At 46.4% G+C, this 22,833-nt stretch overlaps 1 non-coding gene and 2 pseudogenes across 1 annotated transcript; 2 read left to right on the top strand and 1 right to left on the bottom strand.

Moving 5' to 3' along the window:
- The first annotated feature begins 1,112 nt into the window (after nucleotides 1-1,112).
- On the top strand, nucleotides 1,113-1,329 carry LOC137542684 (small nucleolar RNA U3). Its single transcript, XR_011025541.1, has one exon. It is a non-coding gene; the product is annotated as a small nucleolar RNA U3 (small nucleolar RNA).
- Nucleotides 1,330-2,826: 1,497 nt separating this feature from the next.
- Nucleotides 2,827-3,013, top strand: LOC137542600 (small nucleolar RNA U3; annotated as a pseudogene).
- Nucleotides 3,014-15,586: 12,573 nt separating this feature from the next.
- On the bottom strand, nucleotides 15,587-15,769 carry LOC137542601 (small nucleolar RNA U3; annotated as a pseudogene).
- Nucleotides 15,770-22,833: the final 7,064 nt, after the last annotated feature.

Genomic DNA, 22,833 nt, shown 5'->3' with positions numbered 1-22,833 from the left:
ATCATTTGTTTTCCCTGTCTGTCTTCCTGATCGTTTGTTTTCCGCCTCTCTCTTCCTGATCATTTGTTTTCCCCCTCTCTCTTCCTGATCATTTGTTTTCCTCTCTCTCTTCCTGACCATTTGTTTCCCCCTCTCTCTTCCTGATCATTTGTTTTCCCCCTCTCTCTTCCTGATCATTTGTTTTCCCCCTCTCTCTTCCTGATCGTTTGTTTTTCCCTCTCTCTTCCTGATCGTTTGTTTTCCCCTTTCTCTTCCTGATCATTTGTTTTCTCCCTCTCTCTTCCTGATCATTTGTTTTCCCCCTCTCTCTTCCTGATCATTTGTTTTCCCCCTCTGTCTTCCTGATCGTTTGTTTTCCCCCTCTCTCTTCCTGATCATTTGTTTCCCCCTCTGTCTTCCTGATCGTTTGTTTTCCCCCACTCTATTTGTGATCGTTTGTTTTCCCCCTCTCTCTTCCTGATCATTTGTTTTCCCCCTCTCTCTTCCTGATCGTTTGTTTTCCCCTCTCTCTTCCTGATCGTTTGTTTTCCCCTCTCTCTTCCTGATCATTTGTTTCCCCCTCTCTTTTCCTGATCGTTTGTTTTCCCCCTCTCTCTTCCTGATCGTTTGTTTTCCCCCCTCTCTCTTCCTGATATAGAGTTTCCTCTCCTCATCCTGATCGTTTGTTTCACCCTCTCTCTTCCTGATCACTTGTGATGTTTTATTTTGCCTTATTATCACTAGCAAGAGGTTAGTGAATGGTGGCCAATGACTAAGAACATGTTACACTGTGTAGTCACACAGTGATAGGCTATACAATGTGAAAGCGAATGGAGTTTCCTGTGGGAGGTCACATTTGCATATGAAGTCCTTTCTAATTGGCTGCAGGGCGGCACACATGTAAATAAGAAAGGCTGGAGCATTATGGGTAAGGGTACGCTACGTCCTTCCAGGCAGAACGTTTTGAAAAAATATATTCTAGAAAATGTGTTGCTGCGTCCTAGAATATTTGTGTGCTGCTTTCAGTATCCTGTAAGAAACCTATTTGGTTTATGGCTCATGTGAGGTTTTGTCAGCACAATGTGGATAGGACCCCCGTAGGCTGTGGTCTCTAGTCATTGCAGAGTGAAGGTAAGACTATACTTTCAGGGATCATTTCTATAGATTTTGTCTGTGGAGATGTGCTCTAAAGTGTACAAACTTGCCAATCACGATGAGGAGCTTCAGTGATTCCCTCTGAGCAGGAAGGGGGCTGGTAGTGCTGCTTGTATTGGTAGCTGCTGCCAGCTATTGAGGACTGTTCCACTCTTACTTGTAAGAGCTGGAGGAGGGAAACACAAACTGAGTGATTGGTTGTTAACTACTGTAAAAATAAGATAATTGATGATGATACTTATAGTGTAACTGATTACATGATAACATGTATGCTTCAAATGAGTATAGATTGCCCATTCCCAGCAAGCTCTTGGTGAACCAGATCTCCTAGGAGCCTATAATAAAGACCAAATAGCCCTCTTACTATGCGAAACATTAAAGGGGTTCTGTTAGGGGTTTCTGAGGAAGAAAACAGACCCTTACCTTGGGCTCCTATCAGGACCGTGCAGCGGTAATGTCCCACGCCGTCCTCTTCCCATCTGCTGTTCTCCGCCGCTGGCCCCGGTCTAAGTGGCATGGGATCGAACTGCGGCTGCGCTGCAGTGGCCGTGCACCCGCTCGCTTCCGCCTGCGTCATCGGAAGCTTACTGCGCAAGCGCAGTACAAGGCTCCGTTGTACTGCGCCTGCGCAGTAAGCCTCAGATGACGCGAGCGGAGGCACGGCAACGCGCATTATTCGTCTGTGTGACAGACGAATAATAGCCCGGTGCCGGCTGCGGGGATCGGCAGATGGGAGCAGGACGGCGTGGGACATTACCACTGCAGGGGGCTGATAGAAGCCCCAGGTAAGTGGCAGTTTTTCTCCTCAGGAAGCCCCACAGAACCCCTTTAAAACAGAAGAATGTTTTTTGTTGTCTCTGAAAGGTAAACACACCTCCAGATCTGCTGTAATGTAATGTGTCAGCTTGTTAACTACTTCATCACTAAGGTGTTTTTGCCCTTATGGACCAGAGCAATGTTCAACTTCTCCCATTCATTCACCAATTACTATATTACTACTTATCACAACACAACAAAATGAGCTATACCTTGTTTTTTTCGCCACAAATTAGGCTTTTTGTCAGCAATACGTGCTTTCAGGAATTACGTTTTTATGCATTTTATAGGGAAAAACTAGGAAAAAAATGAAGTTCCGGGCCTTGGAGCGCAGAAGAGCCCGACCTGGCAGCCGGCCTGGCCAGGTCGGGCGCGCCACCGGAGACCACCGGGAGCCTGCGGAGCGGCGGCGAGGGCACCTCCTGCCTGCCACGGGCTGGAGGAAGCCCCAGGTAAGTGGAATTTGATTTTTATTTTTTACCCACCCTCCCTGAACCTTCCCTTTAAGAACATGTTACACTGTGTAGTCACACAGCAATAGGCTGTACAATGTGAAAGTGAATGAAGTTTCCTGTGGGAGGTCACATTTGCATATGCAGACTTCTGACTGTATCCTTTCTAATTGGCTGCAGGGCGGCACACATGTAAATAAGAAAGGCTGGAGCATTATGGGTAAGGGTACGCTATGTACTTCCAGGTAGAAAGTTTAAAAAAATATATTCTAGGAAGTGTGTTGCTGCGTCCTAGAATATTTGTGTGCTGCTTTCAGTATCCTGTAAGAAACCTATTCGGTTTTTGGCTCATGTGAGGTTTTGTCAGCACAATGTGGATAGGATCGCTGTAGGATGTGGTCTCTAGTCATTGCAGAGTGAAGTTAAGACTATACTTTCAGGGATCATTTCTATAGAGTTTGTCTGTGGAGATGTGCTCTAAAGTGTACAAACTTGCCAATCACAATGAGGAGCTTCAGTGTTTCCCTCTGAGCAGGAAGGGGGTTGGTAATGCTGCTTGTATTGGTAGCTGCTGCCAACTAGAGATGGGAAGTTCGGATCTTTTCAATGATCCGGATGATTCGAATCGGATCATTGAAGAGATCCGGATCTTTGATTCAAATCTCGGATCATTTTACTACTGGAAGCATTCGGGGGTGAAATGAACAGCAGGACAGGTCTGTGGACAGGAGAAGGGGAGGGGGGTGGACACACAGAGAAGGGGAGAAGATGGACAGAGGGCAGGGAGTGGACAGAGAAGGGAGGAGGGACGAGCAGAGAGCAGAAATGTTTGCACACAATACCCACATGCAGCAATCATATGCTTTACATATATTTCACCTATATGCTCATCTGTACACTTTGAAAGAAAAGGTCGCACAGTGAAAGAAAGCATTCCCAGAAGATAAGTGCAGCTGTTTAGTGCCGAGTGCAGGAGGATTATATTGCCTTTCAATCACACTGTCTGCAAAGTTACTGAGCTGTGCTGAGCCAAAAGCTTCCAATGTGTTCACTGTGCAGCACTACGGAACAGACAGCCTGTAATGGGCAGCACGTTATAGCCAGTATGTGTGCTCTACACATATCTGGCACCCATGTCTCCTCTCTCTCATCTACCTGTCCCTGCAAGGCTGCCTCCCATTCAACTGCGCGATCCATCTCTACTCTGCTTCCAGGACCCCGCTGCCCGCTGAGAGGGGGCGTGTCGCTCCTGGCCCCGCCCCTTTTGCGATCCGAATCACTCATTTTGATGATTCGGATGATCGACTCATAAAATAGATTCGGATCAAAGATCCGAATCGTTCATGATCCGGACAACACTACTGCCAACTATTGAGGACTGTTCCACTCTTACTTGTAAGAGCTGGAGAAGGGAAACACAAGCTGAGTGATTGCTTCTTATCTACTGTAAAAATAAGATATTTGACATTGATACTTGTGGTTTAACTCATAACATGTATGCTACAAAGGAGTATAGATTGCCTATCCCCAGTACAGTAGTGATTAATTATTAATATTATTATTTATATAGCCCCAACATTTTACGCAGCGCTGTACAATGTGTATATATATATATATCTTGTCACCAACTGTCCCTCAAAGGAGCTCACAATCTAATCCCTACCATTGCCATATGTCTATATTATGTAGTGTAAGTACTGTAGTCTAGGGCCGATTTTGTTAGAGGGAGCCAATTAACTTATCCGTATGTTTTTGGAATGTGGGAGGAAACCGGCGTGCCCGGAGGAAACCCACGCAGACACGGAGAGAACATACAAACTCTTTGCAGATAATAGTGTCCTGGCTGGGATCGAACCAGGGACCCAGCGCTGCAAGGCGAGAGAGCTAACCACTACGTCACCGTGCTGCCCATGGGATGGGATGGGATGGGATGGGATGGGATGGGATGGGATGGGATGGGATGGGATGGGATGGGATGGGAATTCCGGCTCTTCTCAGAGAATCGGCTCTTCTGAATCGGCTCCCATTAAAGATCCGGCACTTACGGCTCTTCATTAAATATCACTGGACACCACTCAGAATCGGAGTAAAAGCCCCGCCCCCATCTCCATGACAACTCCAGACTGCTTCACTGACTGGGGCATTCCCTCTTGCTACTGCTCTGCTCCGCCCCATACAATCCTACAAGCTGCAACTACAGGACTACATCTCCCAGCATGCCTCAGCGCCCTTTATTACACAGCAAAGCAGAGCTGCGTGGGGCGGCTGAGGCATTGGCTCTTTTAAAACTGAGAGCCGGCTCTTGTCGTTCACAGCAAAGAGCCGCCTCTTAGAGCCGGCTCGTTCGCGAACGACCCATCACTAATCCCCAGGCAGCAAGCTCTTAGTGAACCAGTGTGTAAGGGTATGATAATGACCCAAAAGCCCTCTTACTAAAATGCTATGCGAAACATTAAAACAGGAGAACGTTTTTCTTTGTTGTCTCTGAAAGGTAAACATACCTCCAGAACTGTGGTCATGTAATGTATCAGCTTGTTAACTCATCACTAAGGTGTTTTTGCCCTTATGGACCAGAGCAATTTTCACCTTCTCCCATTCATTCACCAATTACTGTATTACGGGGGCGTGGCTAGCTGCTGAGCTGAATGGCTGCCTGAGACCAGAGCTCTCTGTTGGAATACCCTGGTAAGCGGCTAAAAGCAGTCTGAGAAGCCTCTAACTTAACACAGAATGATGGCTGAACTCACTGAGGAGGAATACCAGTGGAGGAAGGTGAAATCTGGGAAGAAATACAGCTCTCCAGCCCTTAGAAGACTAACAGATTACTACCCTGCAGAAAAGCAAGATGGCCACCGCTTTCCCCAGCAGGCCAGGACCCCTTCTCCCCTGCACACTCCATCTCCTCTACAGCAGAGAAATCGCTTTGCCCCTCTATCTACATCATACCCCAGGGGCCACCAGGCGATTTATGAGGAGGACAGCGATGAGGAAGAACATCAGCGGCAACAGCCGTCCAAGAAGAGCCGCGAGCGGAGCCCACTGAAGCCGGGACACACAGTAGCGCAACTGGCCGACCCAGAGAACCAGGAAGCCGGTAAGCTGCTAACGGGAACGCATGCGTACAAAAATCCGCATCCCAATGCAAACCCTATGGGAACCCACGCGTACATAAATCCGCATCCCGGCCCCCATGCGAACGAAAATCCGCATGCTCCACTGCATTCCCATGCGTACAGAAATCCGCATACAGATGCCCAGGCGTATGGAGATCCGCATACAGAGGCACAGGTGTATGGAAATACGCATACAGATGCACAAGTACACAAACAAGCAGGAAGGAACAGTCAACTCCTACCCAGACCCTCCTTCTACCCAGCTTCTGCTACTGACACATTAGATCCCCTTGAATCATTCCCAATAACGGACCAGCCCATCTCCCAGCAATTTCTCAAGGACATTTTACTCTCCTTCAGAGCAGATTCAAAAAGAGACATGCAGGCACTCTTTAACCACGTCACCCAACTGGAAGAGATAACCGACAACAGAATCTCCAAATTAGAAAGACGCATAGAGGAAATGACCATAGCTCATAACGAGTTAGTTGACTCACAAAGAAACCTCATAACACAAAACAAATGGATGAAAGAAAAAGTATCAGATAACGAGGATAGAAATAGGAGAAACAACATAAAGATAAGAGGGGTTCCAGAATCTGTGAGTACTAATGACCTCAAAGACTATGTGAAGGACATCTTGAAAACAACTTTTCCAACTTTAACTGAAAGCGAGCTCACAGTGGACAGAGCCCACAGACTTCCCAAACCTTCTCATCTCCCTAAACATCTACCTCGTGATGTGATCACACGCATCCATTTCTTTCACGCTAAGGATATGCTACTCTCCGCGACTAGGGGAGGGAAGAAACTCCCCCGGCCATACCAAGACCTGGCTCTCTACCAGGACCTCTCCCAGGCAACCCTACATGCGAGAAGACAATACGCAGAGATCACCACCACTCTCAGACACAGGAAGATCGATTATTCTTGGGGATTCCCACCGAAACTTCTGATCTCGGACAACGGTGTGACTTATGCCGCTAAAAGCCCAAAGGAAGCCTATAGCCTCCTGGAAAAATGGAACATTCCTATCTTTATACCAAGAGATCCTAGGAGGGATAAACCAATCTATCAGGTTTCCTTATCCAAACAACTAGTCTCTCCAAAACAACCCACTAGGATTGAGAAACAACAAGAGATGGATACTACTTTGCCACCACCAAACCCAACAGAAGAAGACAACTCGGCTGAGGCTACCTCAGTTTCTTAGAAGAATGGGTATTTAGCCACAAACTTTTTTCCCCACAAGAAACCCTCTCCCTAGGGAACGAAGTACCATTCCCTAAGGCATACGGTTTTCGGATCAAGATCACATTGTGGTCATTGTTACCAACCTTCTTTGATCCAATCCTGAACTTTCGTTGTGTGACAGAGTCATTATGAATGACCCTGCTGTCACTAATGCTACTGTTATTGTTATTGTTATTCTATTCTTTTTCTCGTTGACCTCACTCTTTAAATCCACAGGTTTAAATATGGACTTTAGTTCTTTGTCAGATGACTTTAAGATGTCAGTCTGGAACCTTCTCTCCTTCCCAGGGATTTTTCTAAAAAGGAAATATCTACGCATAACTTTTGAAATAGTAAGTAATTATGTTACACACAGGTTTCTCATGTCTCTTATCATGTATTTTATAAAGCTAAAACTATTTAGTCATGGCACATGATCTAAATCTACTTTCCCTAAACGTAAGAGGCCTAAATTCTCATAGAAAGAGATATCCGCTACAAAAGTTGGTCAAGGAAGAACGTATAGACATATTGTGTTTACAAGAAACCCATCTAAATGAACAAGGAGCACAAAAACTGAAACTATACCAATTTAGCCAAATCTATCACTCTAATCTTGTTAAAAATAAAAAATGTGGAGTCCTCATTGCGGTGAAAGACTCAGTAGGCCTACAAGTCGAAAAGACTTTCTCCGCAAATGACGGCAGAATGGTGGTTATAGTCGGCAAAATCAACTCACAAGATGTAACTATAGCCAACATTTACGCACCTAATACACACCAGGTAAACTACTTAAACAAAAAACTGGCAAAAATCAACCAATTTAAGAAAGGCCACCTGTTCATATCAGGAGACCTCAACGCAGTGGTAGATATCCAATCAGACTGCACTTCCAGCCGAAAAAGACCCCCCACATCAATCCAACCCACTTTGACCAAAGCTGAGCTATATGATGTCTGGAGATGCCATCATTCTACAGAGAAAACGTACACCTACTACTCCCCAGTACACAAAACTTTCTCTAGAATTGACTACTGTCTGGTGGATAGGTTCTCTTTACCCCTAATAGTAAACATTAACATTGGCCCTAGAGTCTGGTCAGACCACTCCCCTATATTTACGAAAATTCAGCTTCAAAATACCACCCAACTGTATAAGAATTGGAGAATAAATAACTATATACTAAACTCTGAACACTCTTTCCCCCAAATAAAAACAGAACTTCTAGAATACTTTAAATTCAATGACACACAACAAATCTCCAGATCAATTCTTTGGAATGCTCTTAAAGCTTTCATAAGAGGAGTTTTCATTAAACATAGCGCCATACAAAAGAAAAAATACAGGGAAAAAACAGACAAATTACTTAATAAAATCAAATCTTTAGAAGCCGAAATTTTTACAAAAAATAAAACAGATCTAATTCCAATCTTAGAACATACCCGCCAGGAATTGGCAGAATGTTTATACACATACTACGACAAATGGCAAATAAGACTAAAAGAAACCTCCTACTATGAAAGGAATAAAGCGGGCAAAGCCATGGCAAGAAAGATTAAAGGCCGTAGAATATACCAACGCATTATAAAAATTAAACACCCCCAAACTAAGAATTTAGTATACCACCCACAAGATATAGTGGAAGCCCTCGCCTCATATTATGAGACCTTATATAATCTCCAATCAGATCCAAACACTCATGTCCCTTCCCCAAAGGAAATTGATAAGTACTTGAAAAAAGTAAAACTACCAGCCTTATCTGAATTTGAAAAACAACATACAGGAGTGCCCTTCCACCAGCAGGAAGTACAACTTGCCATTAAAACTTTAAAAAAGGATAAGGCACCAGGGGTTGATGGCTTCACTAATGCATACTACCAAAAATTTAGTGACATTTTAATTAAACCACTTACGGAAATGTTCAACGAGGTAGCAACCCTTGGTGCCTTCCCCAAAGAAAACCTTTCAGCCATAATAACTACAATACCCAAAGCCGGGAAAGACCCTACGGACCCAGGGAACTACAGACCTATATCGCTCCTTAACACCGACATCAAGATTTATGCTAGAGTCATTGCGAATAGGCTGGCCCCCCTGATTCCACAGTTAATCCACCCTGATCAAGTGGTATTTGTTAAGGGGAGATCGACTAATGACGGCACTAGGAAGGTACTTGCTTTGTTGCATGAACTTAGACTCTGTCGGACGCCTACTCTCTTCGTCTCCTTAGACGCTGAGAAGGCGTTCGACAGAGTCAATTGGGTATATATCTCGAAAGTTTTGTCAAAATTTGGAATGTCAGACTTTTTACACAAAGCTATATCTGCATTGTATGGTCAACCATCTGCAAGAGTATCTTCCTCAGGCTCCACTTCTTCTTCCTTCAATATCACTAATGGAACTCGCCAAGGTTGTCCCCTCTCACCTCTCATTTTCATCTTAACATTGGAACCTTTAGCTCAAAAAATAAGAGATAATCCCTTAATCCATGGTATACCCCTTAAATCATCAAACACTAAATTAGGCCTATACGCCGATGATATACTTCTTTATTTACAGAAACCCCTCACTTCCCTCCCCAATTTAAATAAGGAATTAGAACACTTCTCAAAGATCTCATATTACAAATTGAACCATACAAAAACAATTATCCTCCCCTGTCATGTACCAAAAGCCACGATAGACAAACTAAAACAGCGATGCCAATTCTCCTGGACAGATAAATCTGTAAAATATCTGGGCATCCAGATCACCTCCTCAGTAACCCAACTATTTAAGGAAAATTACCAACCTTGGCTATCCAAACTAAAATCACAGCTTGAAAATCTTGATAAATTAGAATTTTCCTGGATAGGCCGCATAAACGCCTTTAAGATGATGATACTCCCACAACTCCTCTATTTATTTAGAAACCTACCCATTAGAATCCCCCAACAATTTCTTACCAGCCTACAAAAATTACTTAACAAATTCATCCTGTTAAACAAACATTCAAGATTCTCAAACAAAATATTAACACTCCCTATCTCCAATCTTGGTTTTGGTGCCCCAGACCTAGAGAAATATTATCAAGCAATCATAATAGAACAATCCAGAACGGTTTGGTCAGGGGACTCCTCAAAACAGTGGTACAACATTGAAGAGGAACAATTAGCTACTGAATCCTACAAGCTGTTTCTTATGTCCAGACTAGTTTGGAAGGTCAAACAAAATACAAAGAACCCAGTTTCAGCCAACATGCTCAGAATCTGGAAAATATTACTGAAAATATATAAAAAAGATACTCTAGCGGTTGAGATACCTACTCCTTTGGCAACACTCAATGCTGTTATTAAGGATATAAACTCAACAATCGAAAACTGGACTTCCTGCGGCATTATGGATATAAAGGACCTGCTTGTAGATTCTAAAATTAGATCATTTGAAAATTTGACTGAATTATATAATATTCCCAAAACTGATGAACCAATCTATCGTAAAATACACAGATTCCTAGCCAGACACCCTCTAACTCCAATAACCATCCCACCAAAAATTAAAAAACTAATACTACCTGAAAAAACAAACCTGAAAGGCACATCCACTATATATAAAACAACATTAGAACTTAAAGATGAAGCACCTACTTGGCAACTTAAAGCTTGGCAAGAGCTTCTAAAAACAGAAATCAATCAGGAAGCCTGGGAACTAGCCTACCAATCATTAAGGAAATCCTCACACTGCACGAATCACCAGGAAAGCTTCCTTAAATGTGTGTGGAAATGGTATATGTCACCAGAAAAGATTAGTAAGTTCGATCATAAAGCCTCCCCCCTCTGTTGGAGAGGATGTAATGAAAATGGTTCTCTTCTACATATTTTTTGGAGTTGCCCCAAACTTAAAAGAATGTGGAAAGACATAGAATCTTGCTTTAAAAAACTCCCAGTATCTTTTGAAACTATACCCCCTTCTATGTCCCTCTTACACCTTGGAACTATGGACCTGCCCCCCAAAGAACGATTAATAATGAATCATATTTTTATCACCACTAGACACCTAATTGCTAGTAATTGGAAATCCACAAATGTACCTAAGATTGACGAAATATTAAAAACTGTTGAAGCCAACTTACTGGCCGAAAAGTCATGGGCCATCAGGAATGGCAATGTTCAGTCGTTTCTGGGAAGAGCAGGTCTATGGTCCATCATATACCCTGTGACAACCCTGAGCGAGTTCTAACATGTTCTAATACTCTAATATCCTTTAACCACATCTCACACTCTGGAGAATCTACGAAGTCCTCTTACTAAGGAATAAACATACAACAGAGAGATCAACATAAACAGATATTATAATTATACTGCAATGAATATCTTGAGACATATGTCTGTTAACCTGTGGATACTATTACCTATCCGAGAGTTCAACACACAATATATATATGATTCCTGGGAATGATACTGTTACTGTTTTATTGTTTATTGTTTAACTGTTACTGTTACTGTCTAACGCATACGGTCACTCGTCTAATTGTACTAGTTGTTATAGACTGGTAGATTTGGCTACTTTTAGCTAAATCACTCCAGTTTAGTTATTAATACTTAACGACCACTAATGCAACAAAATAATTACCACCCATAATGAAAATAAAAATACAAAGTAATTCATAATACTCCACAACTCTCCTGACCTATACATAGGTATACTCTGAAATCTATCTATGACCTCTCCGGATTCCAACTAAAGACCAGACTATTTCAGAGCTTGTGCCATACCTACCCTTTCCCACAAATCAGAACAATGGATTGTCTGAAATCTCTGTAGGGTGGTCTCATTCCCCCATTTTTCAGACAACCAAGTTCAACTCAAGTTCTAATTTAATAAGTATTAGGTTCAAGGTACAGGCTTGGAAGTTTCAACTACCCAATCCAGAACCTGGAAGACATAGAATACAACCCAACCTACCACACAGGATTGTTCTACATATGAACAAACTTTAACAGAATCAATCAAAGAATTACACACAAAAACCTTATCAATATCATTGTAAATACTATGTGGACTACATGGTATATCACTACTCACTCCAATATATCATACATGTAAGATACATAAAGCTTTAATCACTTATAATGAAAGTTGTAAGCCTTAATTGTAAACTCATTTGATATACTGTCAACTGCATTACCAATCATTTATTGTCATAATGTGACTGTTTATATACAATTGAAATTCTTTAATAAAAATTATTGAAATCAATTACTGTATTACTACTTATCACAACACAACAAAATGAGCTATACCTTGTTTTTTTCGCCACAAATTAGGCTTTTTGTCAGCAATACGTGCTTTCAGGAATTACGTTTATATGTACATAAACACTATTTCTAATAAACACTATTTCTCCGTTTCCTATAGTTTTAAATTAAGCACTGCTACTTTAAATAAAACCCACCCATTTTAGGGATGGTTCAGATGGACGTCTGTGTGGCGTCGCGTTTGAGGGCGTTGCGGCGGCTGCGCGTTCAGGCTTTCAGTAGCCTTTGCGTCGCGTTCCAATGCGGTCGCATTTTTTCTTCTTCTAGGGGAACATTAGCCATTGCGGTTGGCCACCCCCTGGAAGCTACATGTCGCTTCCAGGGGCAGCTCGAACGCTAGCGAAAATCGGGACCCAAACGCTGCAATTGTGTAAACGCGCACAAAAGCTCAGTGTAAATGCTCCCATTCACTTGAATGGGAGCGTTTACCGCGACATTCCGAACGCTTGCGTTAAACGCTCCGCAAGCGTCCGTCTGAACCAGCCCGTATTTTCCCGTTAGTCCTGGCTGTCACAACATTTAAATTGTTACTAGTACAATGTATGGCGACAATATATTATTTGAAAATGTGTATTTTTTCCTGTATTGGTTTTTTTTCTATGTGGTCAACAATCGCAAGACCTTATTTACTAAAGTAACAGTAATATACCCTCATAACAAACATATTAAAAAAAGCTGAGTCCCTAACGTAACTATTTTGTTCTTGTTTTGAAAAGTTTTAAAATGTCTTCCCACTTCGCTGCTACCATCTGAGAGCGATCGCACTCCTCCCCCCCCTCCCATACACTTACGTCAGAACCCGCAGAGCCATAATTGGTGAAAGGGAAGAAGACTTCCCTGAATCAATCAAAGTGCCTGTAAGAACACCCAAAAAATTACACTACATTTTACATACCTTAAGTAGCCGAATGTGATGATTGCGCCAGAGACTGTGTATGCAGTTGCTGCTAAATGATTTTATGGGGATGTATGTGTGTCTTTTGGAGGGAGGAAGTAAGTCTAGTCCAAGAAGTTTAACACCACTTTTTCCTACAACGAAGCATTCACTGTGTGGCAGCAGAGTGGTGCAGTGGAAGTGTTGATGGATTGAAACCATCCTCTGCTAGGTGTACTTTGTTTTTTACACCTTGCTTTACCACATGGGCCAATCGGCTGCCATAGCCCCTTAAGAGAAAGTGTCATTAGTGCCTTGCAGTAACATATATATTGTAGTGTAACTATTTCAACTAATGTACCCTTCTTAAACTTGAAGATTGTATACAAATGTAAGCAGACTGCAGAGTGGCGCAACAGAAGTGTGCTGAGCCCATAACCCAGAGGATGATGGATTAAAAACCATCCTCTGCTAGGCATGATTTCATTTTTGCACCTCGCTTTATCGCATGTGCAAAACGGTTTCCATAGCCCTGTAAGAGAAAGTGTAATATGGGCCCTGCCGTAACATAGATATTACGGTAGCTAAGACTACTCCTGGGCCTTTCTTGTAGTTGAAGAGATGAGTGAAATGACTGGCTTCAGCCTGTAATGTTAGTTGACCTGGGTTCGATTCCCGGCCAATGGTGGTATACTGGTGAGCATAGCTGCCTTCCAAGCAGTTGACCTGAGTTTGATTCCTGGCCAATGTATGTGAACTTGCTTTTGACAGCCTACAAATCCCTGGAAGACAAAATCAGAGAGAGAGAGAGAGAGGAAGAAGAAGAAGGAGGGTGGAAGAATTACACTCCCTGATTGATGTATACACATGCAGTAGTTTAGGCCTGCAATTTAGCATTGAATGTGATTTCTGCCCTTAAAGGGAACCAGAGAGGAACGAGGGGTGAAAAAAGGCAAGGATTTTATACATACCTGGGGCTTCTTCCAGCCCCATAAGCCTGAATCGCTCCCACGCCGCCGTCCTCAGCTTCCTGGATCCGCCGGTACCGGGCCCGTCACTTCCGGCGGACGCGGCCAATTGTCCGCATCACAGGGGCTCCCTCCATACATGTACGCATGCGGCTGCGCAGCAAGCAGCCACATGCGTATCTGTATGGGGAGAGCACCCTGTGATGGGGAGAATTGGCCGCGTCCGCCGGCCGACTTGCCGACTCGCGGCAATGACGGGACCCGGTGGCGGCGGATCCAGGCAGCGGAGGACGGCGGCGTGGGAGCGATCCGTGCGTATGGGGCTGGAGGAAGCCCCAGGTATGTATAGTTCATCCTCTCTGGTTCCCTTTAAAGGGTAGGTTCAAGTAAAATAAAAAAATGAGTTTTACTTACCTGGGGCTTCTACCAGTCCCATGCAGCCATCCTGTGCCCTCGTAGTCACTCACTGCTGCTCCAGTCCCCCGCTAGCAGCTTGCCGACCTCGGAGGTCGGCGGGCCGCATTGCGTACATTTTTACGCATTCCCGCTAGTGCAGGAACATTAACACATACATTTTTACGCGTTACTGGTCCAATGCGTAAATTTTTATGCATTGGACCAGTAATGCGTAAAAATGTATGTGTTAATGTTCCTGCACTAGCGGGAATGCGTAAAAATGTACGCAAATGCGGCCCGCCGACCTCCGAGGTCGGCAAGCTGCTAGCGGGGGACTGGAGCAGCAGTGAGTGACTACGAGGGCACAGGATGGCTGCATGGGACTGGTAGAAGCCCCAGGTAAGTGAAACTCATTTTTTTATTTTGCTTGGACATTCCCTTTAAAACACAGCTGAGTGAAAACTAAATATTTTTCTGGGACTTTTGACGTCTATCCCACTCAACCATGTCTCCCTCCAGGTGTTAGATGCCTTGAAACATCTTTTCCATCACTTTTGTGGCCAGTTTTCAAAGTTCACCTCCCCATTGAAGTCTATGGCGGTTCGTGAACGTTTGCGGAGGTTCGCAAACCTAAAATCGGAGGTTCGGGCCATCTCTATTAGTGACTAGACTATTTTTTTGCAATTAAGGCCACTGCAGCTTTAAGGCCTTGCTGCAGGGCTGTACAACTCAGAACACAAGTGATTCCCCCCCCCCTTTTCTGCCCACTAACAGAGCTTTCTGTTGGTGGGCTCTGATCGCTCCCAGGATCGTTTATTTTTTACAAATATTTATTGCTTTTTTTTTAACAGATCTATTTTTTAAATTATTTTCCTATCTCTCCCTCCCCGTGCCAGCCTATGACTGATCGGCTGTCATAGGCTTCAGCCTATGACAGCGGATTGCTACTGTCTCCCCCAGGGGGCTGTCCCCAGTACAGCGCTGCCGTGGATCACAGCGCTGTACACAGTAAATAGATGACGGTTTCGCTGTCTAACAGTCCCCTAATAGCGATCGCTGCTGGGAAACTGATGGCAGAGTGGAGCTCAGTCATCCAAGTGGACATGCGTGCGCATCGGCACCTGCAGTCTCCTGCAAAACCGCACCCCTTTAATTGGCGTTAGGCAGTCCTTGGGCTGTCACTGCGATCACGCCCGTCAGAGTGATGTGGTTGTAGTAGTTATAGGATACATCTGTATGTTGAACTATCATTTTTATTGTTCCATAAACAGTATGTTACTTATACAGCAGTTAAAACAATCACTCAGCTTGGGTTTCCCTCCTCCATCTCTTACAAGTGAGAGCGGAACAGTCCTCAATAGCTGGCAGCAGCTACCAATACAAGCAGCACTACCAGCCCCCTTCCTGCTCAGGGGAAACACTGACATGCATAAATATTCTTATTCATAATTCCTTTAGAACACTTTCAAAGTGGAAGTAGTATAAGCTGCAGTATATATTCATCATATCAACCTGCTCAAATTCAGTATTATCCTTTATAGCCTAGGTTCTCAATGTGTGGTACGCGTACCCCAGGGGTACTTCTGATGGTCCCAGGGGGTACTCAGGCTTGATATACTTTACCAAGAATAACAAATTTAGTTTTAAGAAAATGCTAAATCTTATTTAACAACACCAAATTAGTATTTTAGCGAATTAAAAGCAATAGTAAATGCTTGGAAGTTGTTTAGAACCAATGATCATGCACTACAATCAAATATATATTTGTCAAGGGGTACTTGTTGTCATAATGTTTACTATGCTAGGGGGTAGTGATGCTCAAATACCCCTTTTTAAAATTCGAGTTTGGTCGAATTCGAATAGTAAATTATTCGAGGTCAGTCGAATATTCGAGTCGAATAATTTTTACTATTCGATTCGACCTCGGACTTCGAGCTCACTATTCGAGTCGGTATTCGAGCTAACTATTCGAGCTGACTATTCGAATTGGCCTTAAATAGCTTCCAACACTTGTTTTGAGGGTGAATGATGCAAGAAACCTCTTTTTTTCCAAGTAACAACAGCAAGTGATTATGTGGGGATGTTCCTTTAAAAAAAAATGTGGAAAGAGAAGTTGTGTCCTTAATTTTGTTCAGTAGTGTTACTGTATATACTTGTTCTTCTTCTTCTTTATCTTTCTTCTTCTTCTTCTCGATCTTCTTCTTCTATATCTTCTTCTTCTTCTTCTATATTGTCTTCTTCTTCTTCATCTTCATCTTCATCTTCATCTTCATCTTCATCTTCATCTTCATCTTCATCTTCATCTTCATCTTCATCTTCATCTTCATCTTCATCTTCTTCATCTTCATCTTCATCTTCATCTTCATCTTCTTCTTCTTCTTCTTCTTCTTCTTCTTCTTCTTCTTCTTCTTCTTCTTCTTCTTCTTCTTCTTCTTCTTCTTCTTCTTCTTCTTCTTCATCTTCTTCATCTTCTTCATCTTCTTCATCATCTTCTTCATCTTCTTCTTCTTCTTCTTCATCTTCTTCTTCATCTTCTTCTTCTTCTTCATCTTCTTCTTCATCTTCTTCTTCTTCCTCTTCTTCATCTTCTTCTTCTTTTTCATCTTCTTCTTCATCATCTTCTTCATCTTCTTCTTCATCTTCTTCTTCTTCTTCATCTTCATCTTCTCCTTCCTTTTCAATATCGTCTTCTTCTTCTTCACGTATTTCTCTTTTCAATTTTTTTTTTAAGAAATGCAGCTATTTTTGAGCGTAACAAATAGCTGGTGGGCGCACGCATGTTGGAAGCGCCATTGTATGTGCTCCCTGGCAGTGGAAACACAAAGACAGCAGGAGGTAAATTCAGCAGCAGGAGGAGGAGGATGAGTGTGTGGCAGCAGGCAGTCAATGAGGCAGGCAGCTCGCCGTGACATAATAGCCCTGGTACCTAGCGGTGATACCAGGGCTGTAAATAAACACAACAGGAGGTCCCAGACAGCGGTCGTGCAGCCCACATTGTGTCCAATACACAACTGGGACAACACAGTTTTCAACCCGGGCACCTCAGAAAAATTAAACCTTTTTTTTTTTTTTAATGGTTTGTTTGGTTTTGGTTTTGCAACCAATATAGCTATTGTTTGACGTAATAGCTGGTGGCAGAGTGGCAGCAGAAGGTAATTCTGTGTACCCTGGCAGTGGGAAACACAGACAGACAGCAGCAGCAGGAGGAGGAATGGAGGAGTAGGCGAGCAGCTATTGTTTGACGTAATAGCTGGTGGCAGAGTGGCAGCAGAAGGTAAATCATCTGTGTACCCTGGCAGTGGGAAACACAGACAGACAGCAGCAGCAGGAGGAGGAATGGAGGAGTAGGCGAGCAGCTATTGTTTGACGTAATAGCTGGTGGCAGAGTGGCAGCAGAAGGTAAATCATCTGTGTACCCTGGCAGTGGGAAACACAGACAGACAGCAGCAGCAGGAGGAGGAATGGAGGAGTAGGCGAGCAGCTATTGTTTGACGTAATAGCTGGTGGCAGAGTGGCAGCAGAAGGTAAATCATCTGTGTACCCTGGCAGTGGGAAACACAGACAGACAGACAGCAGCAGCAGCAGCAGGAGGAGGTATGGAGGAGCAGTGTGAGTGTGGCAGCAGGTAGGCAGCGTGACATAATAGCCCTGGTACCTAGCGGTGATACCAGGGCTGTAAATAAACACAACAGGAGGTCCCAGACAGCGGTCGTGCAGCCCACATTGTGTCCAATACACAACTGGGACAACACGGTTTTCAACCCGGGCACCTCAGAAAAATTAAACCTTTTTTTTTTTTATGGTTTGTTTGGTTTTGGTTTTGCAACCAATATAGCTATTGTTTGACGTAATAGCTGGTGGCAGAGTGGCAGCAGAAGGTAAATCATCTGTGTACCCTGGCAGTGGGAAACACAGACAGACAGCAGCAGCAGGAGGAGGAATGGAGGAGTAGGCGAGCAGCTATTGTTTGACGTAATAGCTGGTGGCAGAGTGGCAGCAGAAGGTAAATCATCTGTGTACCCTGGCAGTGGGAAACACAGACAGACAGCAGCAGCAGGAGGAGGAATGGAGGAGTAGGCGAGCAGCTATTGTTTGACGTAATAGCTGGTGGCAGAGTGGCAGCAGAAGGTAAATCATCTGTGTACCCTGGCAGTGGGAAACACAGACAGACAGACAGCAGCAGCAGCAGCAGGAGGAGGTATGGAGGAGCAGTGTGAGTGTGGCAGCAGGTAGGCAGCGTGACATAATAGCCCTGGTACCTAGCGGTGATACCAGGGCTGTAAATAAACACAACAGGAGGTCCCAGACAGCGGTCGTGCAGCCCACATTGTGTCCAATACACAACTGGGACAACACAGTTTTCAACCCGGGCACCTCAGAAAAATTAAACCTTTTTTTTTTTTTTAATGGTTTGTTTGGTTTTGGTTTTGCAACCAATATAGCTATTGTTTGACGTAATAGCTAGTGGCAGAGTGGCAGCAGAAGGTAATTCTGTGTACCCTGGCAGTGGGAAACACAGACAGACAGCAGAAGGGCAGTACACAGCAGCCCACTGTAGGTGTAAAATGTGTGGCTGCAGGCGACGTAATAGTCAAAGTGAACCAGGCTGGCTTAGTGAGCAGGAGCCAGGAGGTGGTAAAGGGTGGTAAGGCACATTAACGATGGTTCCGGCAGCCAGTTCATGTCCCCCTCTCGCCGACAACAGGGGCCAGGAACTCGCCTTCCACCCACGCCTGGTTCATCTTGAGAAACGTCAGTCTGTCCACAGACTTGTGAGACAGACGTGAGCGTTTCTCGGTGACCACACCACCAGCTGCACTGAAGCAGCGCTCGGACAGCACGCTGGAAGGGGGGCAGGACAGCACTTCCAGGGCGTACTGCGCCAGCTCGCTCCAGATCTCCATGCGCTTGACCCAATACTCCATGGGATCAACAGGGGCATCGCTGTCAAGCCCGCTGTACGACCCCATGTAGTCAGCCACCATGCGGGTCAGGCGCTGGCTGTGACCGGAGGAGGATGCTGCTGCATGCATCTCCTCTCTAGTCACTGCTGCCGGAGCCTCTACAGTCCTGTAGAGCTCGTGGCTGAGAGACAGCAGGTCTGTGGGGCGCTTGCTGCTGCTGGATGCAGGCACCTGCTGCTGCCTCTGTGCTGGCTGCTGGACAGTGGGGGTGGAAGGCTGGGGGAAGGCTTCCTCCAAGCGCTCAACAAGGGCCTGCTGCAAGCTCCTTATTTGTTGCGCTGGGTCTCCTCCTGCAGGCGGCAGGAACTGGCTCAACTTCCCCTTGAGGCGTGGGTCCAACATCATGCTGATCCAGATGTCCTCCCTCTGCTTCATCTGGATCACCCTGGGGTCCCTGCGCAGGCACGTCAGCATGTGCGCTGCCATTGGGAAGAGGCGGGCCACGTCTGCTGGCACATCGACGTCAGTGCTGTCCTCATCCTCCTCCTCTGCCGCCTCATCCTCTCTCCACCCCCGCACCAACTCAGCTGCGCTGTGCTGATCCCCCTCATCAGCAGCCAGGTCAGGGACCTCCACCAAGTCCTCCTCCTCCTCCCCCTCAGAGGTGGACTGCGCAGCTGGTTGCCGCTCCTGCTGGTCCAAGGCTGCCGCTCCCTGTTCCAGCAAAGCATCGAGGGCCCTGTTCAGCAGAGAAACCAGGGGCACCCACTCGCAGACCATAGCATGGTCCCTGCTCACCATGTTTGTGGCCTGCAGGAAGGGAGCCAGCACTAAGCACACCTGCTGCATGTGCCTCCAGTCATCATCGGGGACGATGGACGGGAAGTTGCTGGTCTTGTCCCTTCTCTGAGCTGCGGAAACAGTGGCCAGGGCAAGGTACTGTTTGACAGCGCGCCTCTGTTCAACCAGACGCTCCAACATCGCCAGGGTGGAGTTCCAGCGAGTCGGAACGTCAAGGATCAGCCGATGGCGTGGCAGATCCAGCTCCTTTTGCACGTCTTCCAGGCTCGCACAGGCTGCAGCCGAGCGCCGGAAGTGACGCACAACATTCCTTGCCGTTTCCAGCAGTTCGCCCATCCCCTGGTAGGTGCGCAGGAACTTCTGCACCACCAGGTTCAGCACGTGGGCAAGACAGGGGATGTGGGTCAGGTTTCCCCTGTCTATTGCGGCAACCAGATTGGCCCCATTGTCGGCCACCACCTCTCCGACTCTGAGGCCTCTGGGGGTCAGCCAAATCCTCTCCTGCTCCTGGAGTTTGGCCAACACATGGGTTGCCGTCAGCTTGGTCTTCCCAAGGCTGACCAAGTGCAGCAGCGCTTGGCAGTGGCGGGCCTTCACGCTGCTGCTGAGGCGGGGGGTTTGGCCAGGTGTGCCGGAGGATGGCAGAGGATCGGAGGAACCTGCTGCAGTTCCCCTGAGCCTGCGGGGTGGCACCACCCACTGTGTTGCTGCTGCTGCTGTGCCCGCTGCTGCTCTCCCATCCTCACCCCCTTCCACCAAGCTGACCCAGTGGACAGTGAAGGACAGGTAGCGGCCTGTCCCGAAGCGGCTGCTCCAGGAGTCCATGGTGACGTGGACCCTTTCACCAACCGCGTGCTCCAGCCCTCGCTCCACATTGGCCATCACAAAGCGGTGCAGTGCAGGAATGGCCTTGCGGGCAAAGAAGTGTCTGCTGGGGAGCTGCCAGTCTGGGGCTGCGCAAGCAAGCAGCGCACGAATGTCGCTTCCCTCCTGCACGAGCGTGTACGGCAGGAGTTGGGAGCACATGGCCCGTGCCAGCAAGCCGTTCAGCTGCCGCACGCGACGGCTGCTGGGAGGCAGAGCCCTAACCACCCCCTGGAAGGACTCGCTCAAAAGGCTCTGGCGTGGCCTTTTGCTGACACGGGAATCAGCAGACACAGCAGAGGAGGCCACTGAGGACTGGCTGCCAGAACAGGCCTCAGTGTCGGCGGCAGGAGTTGCAGAGGGGGGAGGAGCAGTGCGTTTCCGCACTCCTGCTGGTGCTGCTGGAGGAGCAGGAGGGTGGGTGGCTGCTGTTGCTGCTGCTGCTGCTGAAGGCTGTGCAGTGATGGGTGTGGTGCCACTGCCAGCACCAGATGCCTTCAGCCTCTGGAACTCCTCATGCTGGTGGAAATGTTTAGCCGCAAGGTGGTTGATGAGCGAGCTGGTGCAGAACTTTAAGGGGTCTGCACCTCTGCTCAACTTCCGCTGACAGTGGTTGCAAGTGGCGTACTTGCTGTACACAGTGGGCATGGTGAAATATCGCCAGATTGGTGACTTAAACATCCCCCTACGGCATGGAAGCGCTGCTGCCTGTCTCCCTGTGGTGGTTGGGGGGGGGGCTTGGGGGGCTTGGGTGCGGCTGGTGGTGGTACTGGCAGATGCTGCTGCTGCTGCTGCTGAGCCTGAGACATCAGCAGGCTGTGGGACCTGCCTACTGCTGCTGCCAATGCTTGCAATGATGCGCCTCCTTGCAAGGCCCACAAGAGCATCCTCCTCCTCCTCCTCAGAGCTGCTGAGGACGACATCCCCTGGAGGTGGTGGCACCCAGTCTCTGTCTGTCACCGGGTCATCATCATCCTCCCCCTCCTGAAACATGTCCTGCTGGGATGAGGACCCCCCAAACTCCTCTCCTGATGCATGGATAGGCTGCTTGACTGTCGCCACAGTCTTGCTGTCCAATCCCTCATCCCCCAAAGTGCCCATCAGCATCTCCTCCTCAAGATCTCCAACAACAGCAGACAATTTACTCATGATGCCTGGGGTCAAAAGACTGCTGAATGACAGGTCGGCGAGTGACGGTGAACTGGCCTCCTCCCCAGACCCTGCTGGGCGGCTGCTGCGAACAGGGGTGGTGGTGGTGGTGAGGGTGGAGGCCTCGGATGCAGAGCTGATGGCGGGCTGCTCATCCTCCGTCATGAGTTGCACCACAGTGTCTGCATCCTTTTCCTCAATGGGATGTTTCCGACCCGGCTGGAGGAAAATGGGAGCAGGTGCTACACGCTGCTGCTGCTGTGTCTCTGCAGCGTGAGTTGCAGATGCTCCTGCTGGGCGGCGCCCAAGGCGTCCACGGCCAGTGGCTATGGGAGGAATGTTAGCCACTGACGCTGCTGCTGCTGCTGCGGAACTGTGCATGGTGGCGCGCCCGCGGCCGCGGCTTGCCACAATGCTGCTCCCTCTCCTCCTGATTCCCTTGCTGCCCTTCCCCTTGCCCAAACCGCGCTGGCTGCCACTTCCAGACATCTTAAATGTTTTGGGCGTATAGACAAAAGTTTTGTAAAAGGGCGGGTGAAAAGTGGGGTACTTTAATGGAGTGGGTTGGTTGGTGAGGTGACTGAGTGAGTGTCCCCTAGTACAGTAAGTAAGTAGTAACAGTCAGGAAGTACAACTAGCAGTTACAATAATCAGTAGTAATCACAAGTAAATTTAGTGTGTGTACACTCAGACAGTGAGTGCACGCACGCAGGAGCTAGTAGCCTATGAACACAGTGACTGAGTGTCCTAGACTCCTAGTACAGTAAGAGTAAGTAGTAACAGTAAGTAGAACTAACTAATTACAATAATCAATCAGCGATCAGAAGGAAAT

Source organism: Hyperolius riggenbachi, chromosome 12 (genome assembly GCF_040937935.1).
Source record: "Hyperolius riggenbachi isolate aHypRig1 chromosome 12, aHypRig1.pri, whole genome shotgun sequence".
NCBI classification, from domain to species: Eukaryota; Metazoa; Chordata; class Amphibia; order Anura; family Hyperoliidae; genus Hyperolius; species Hyperolius riggenbachi.
The sequence above is the reverse complement of the archived record's forward strand: the minus strand, read 5'-3'. Positions and strand labels throughout refer to the sequence as shown.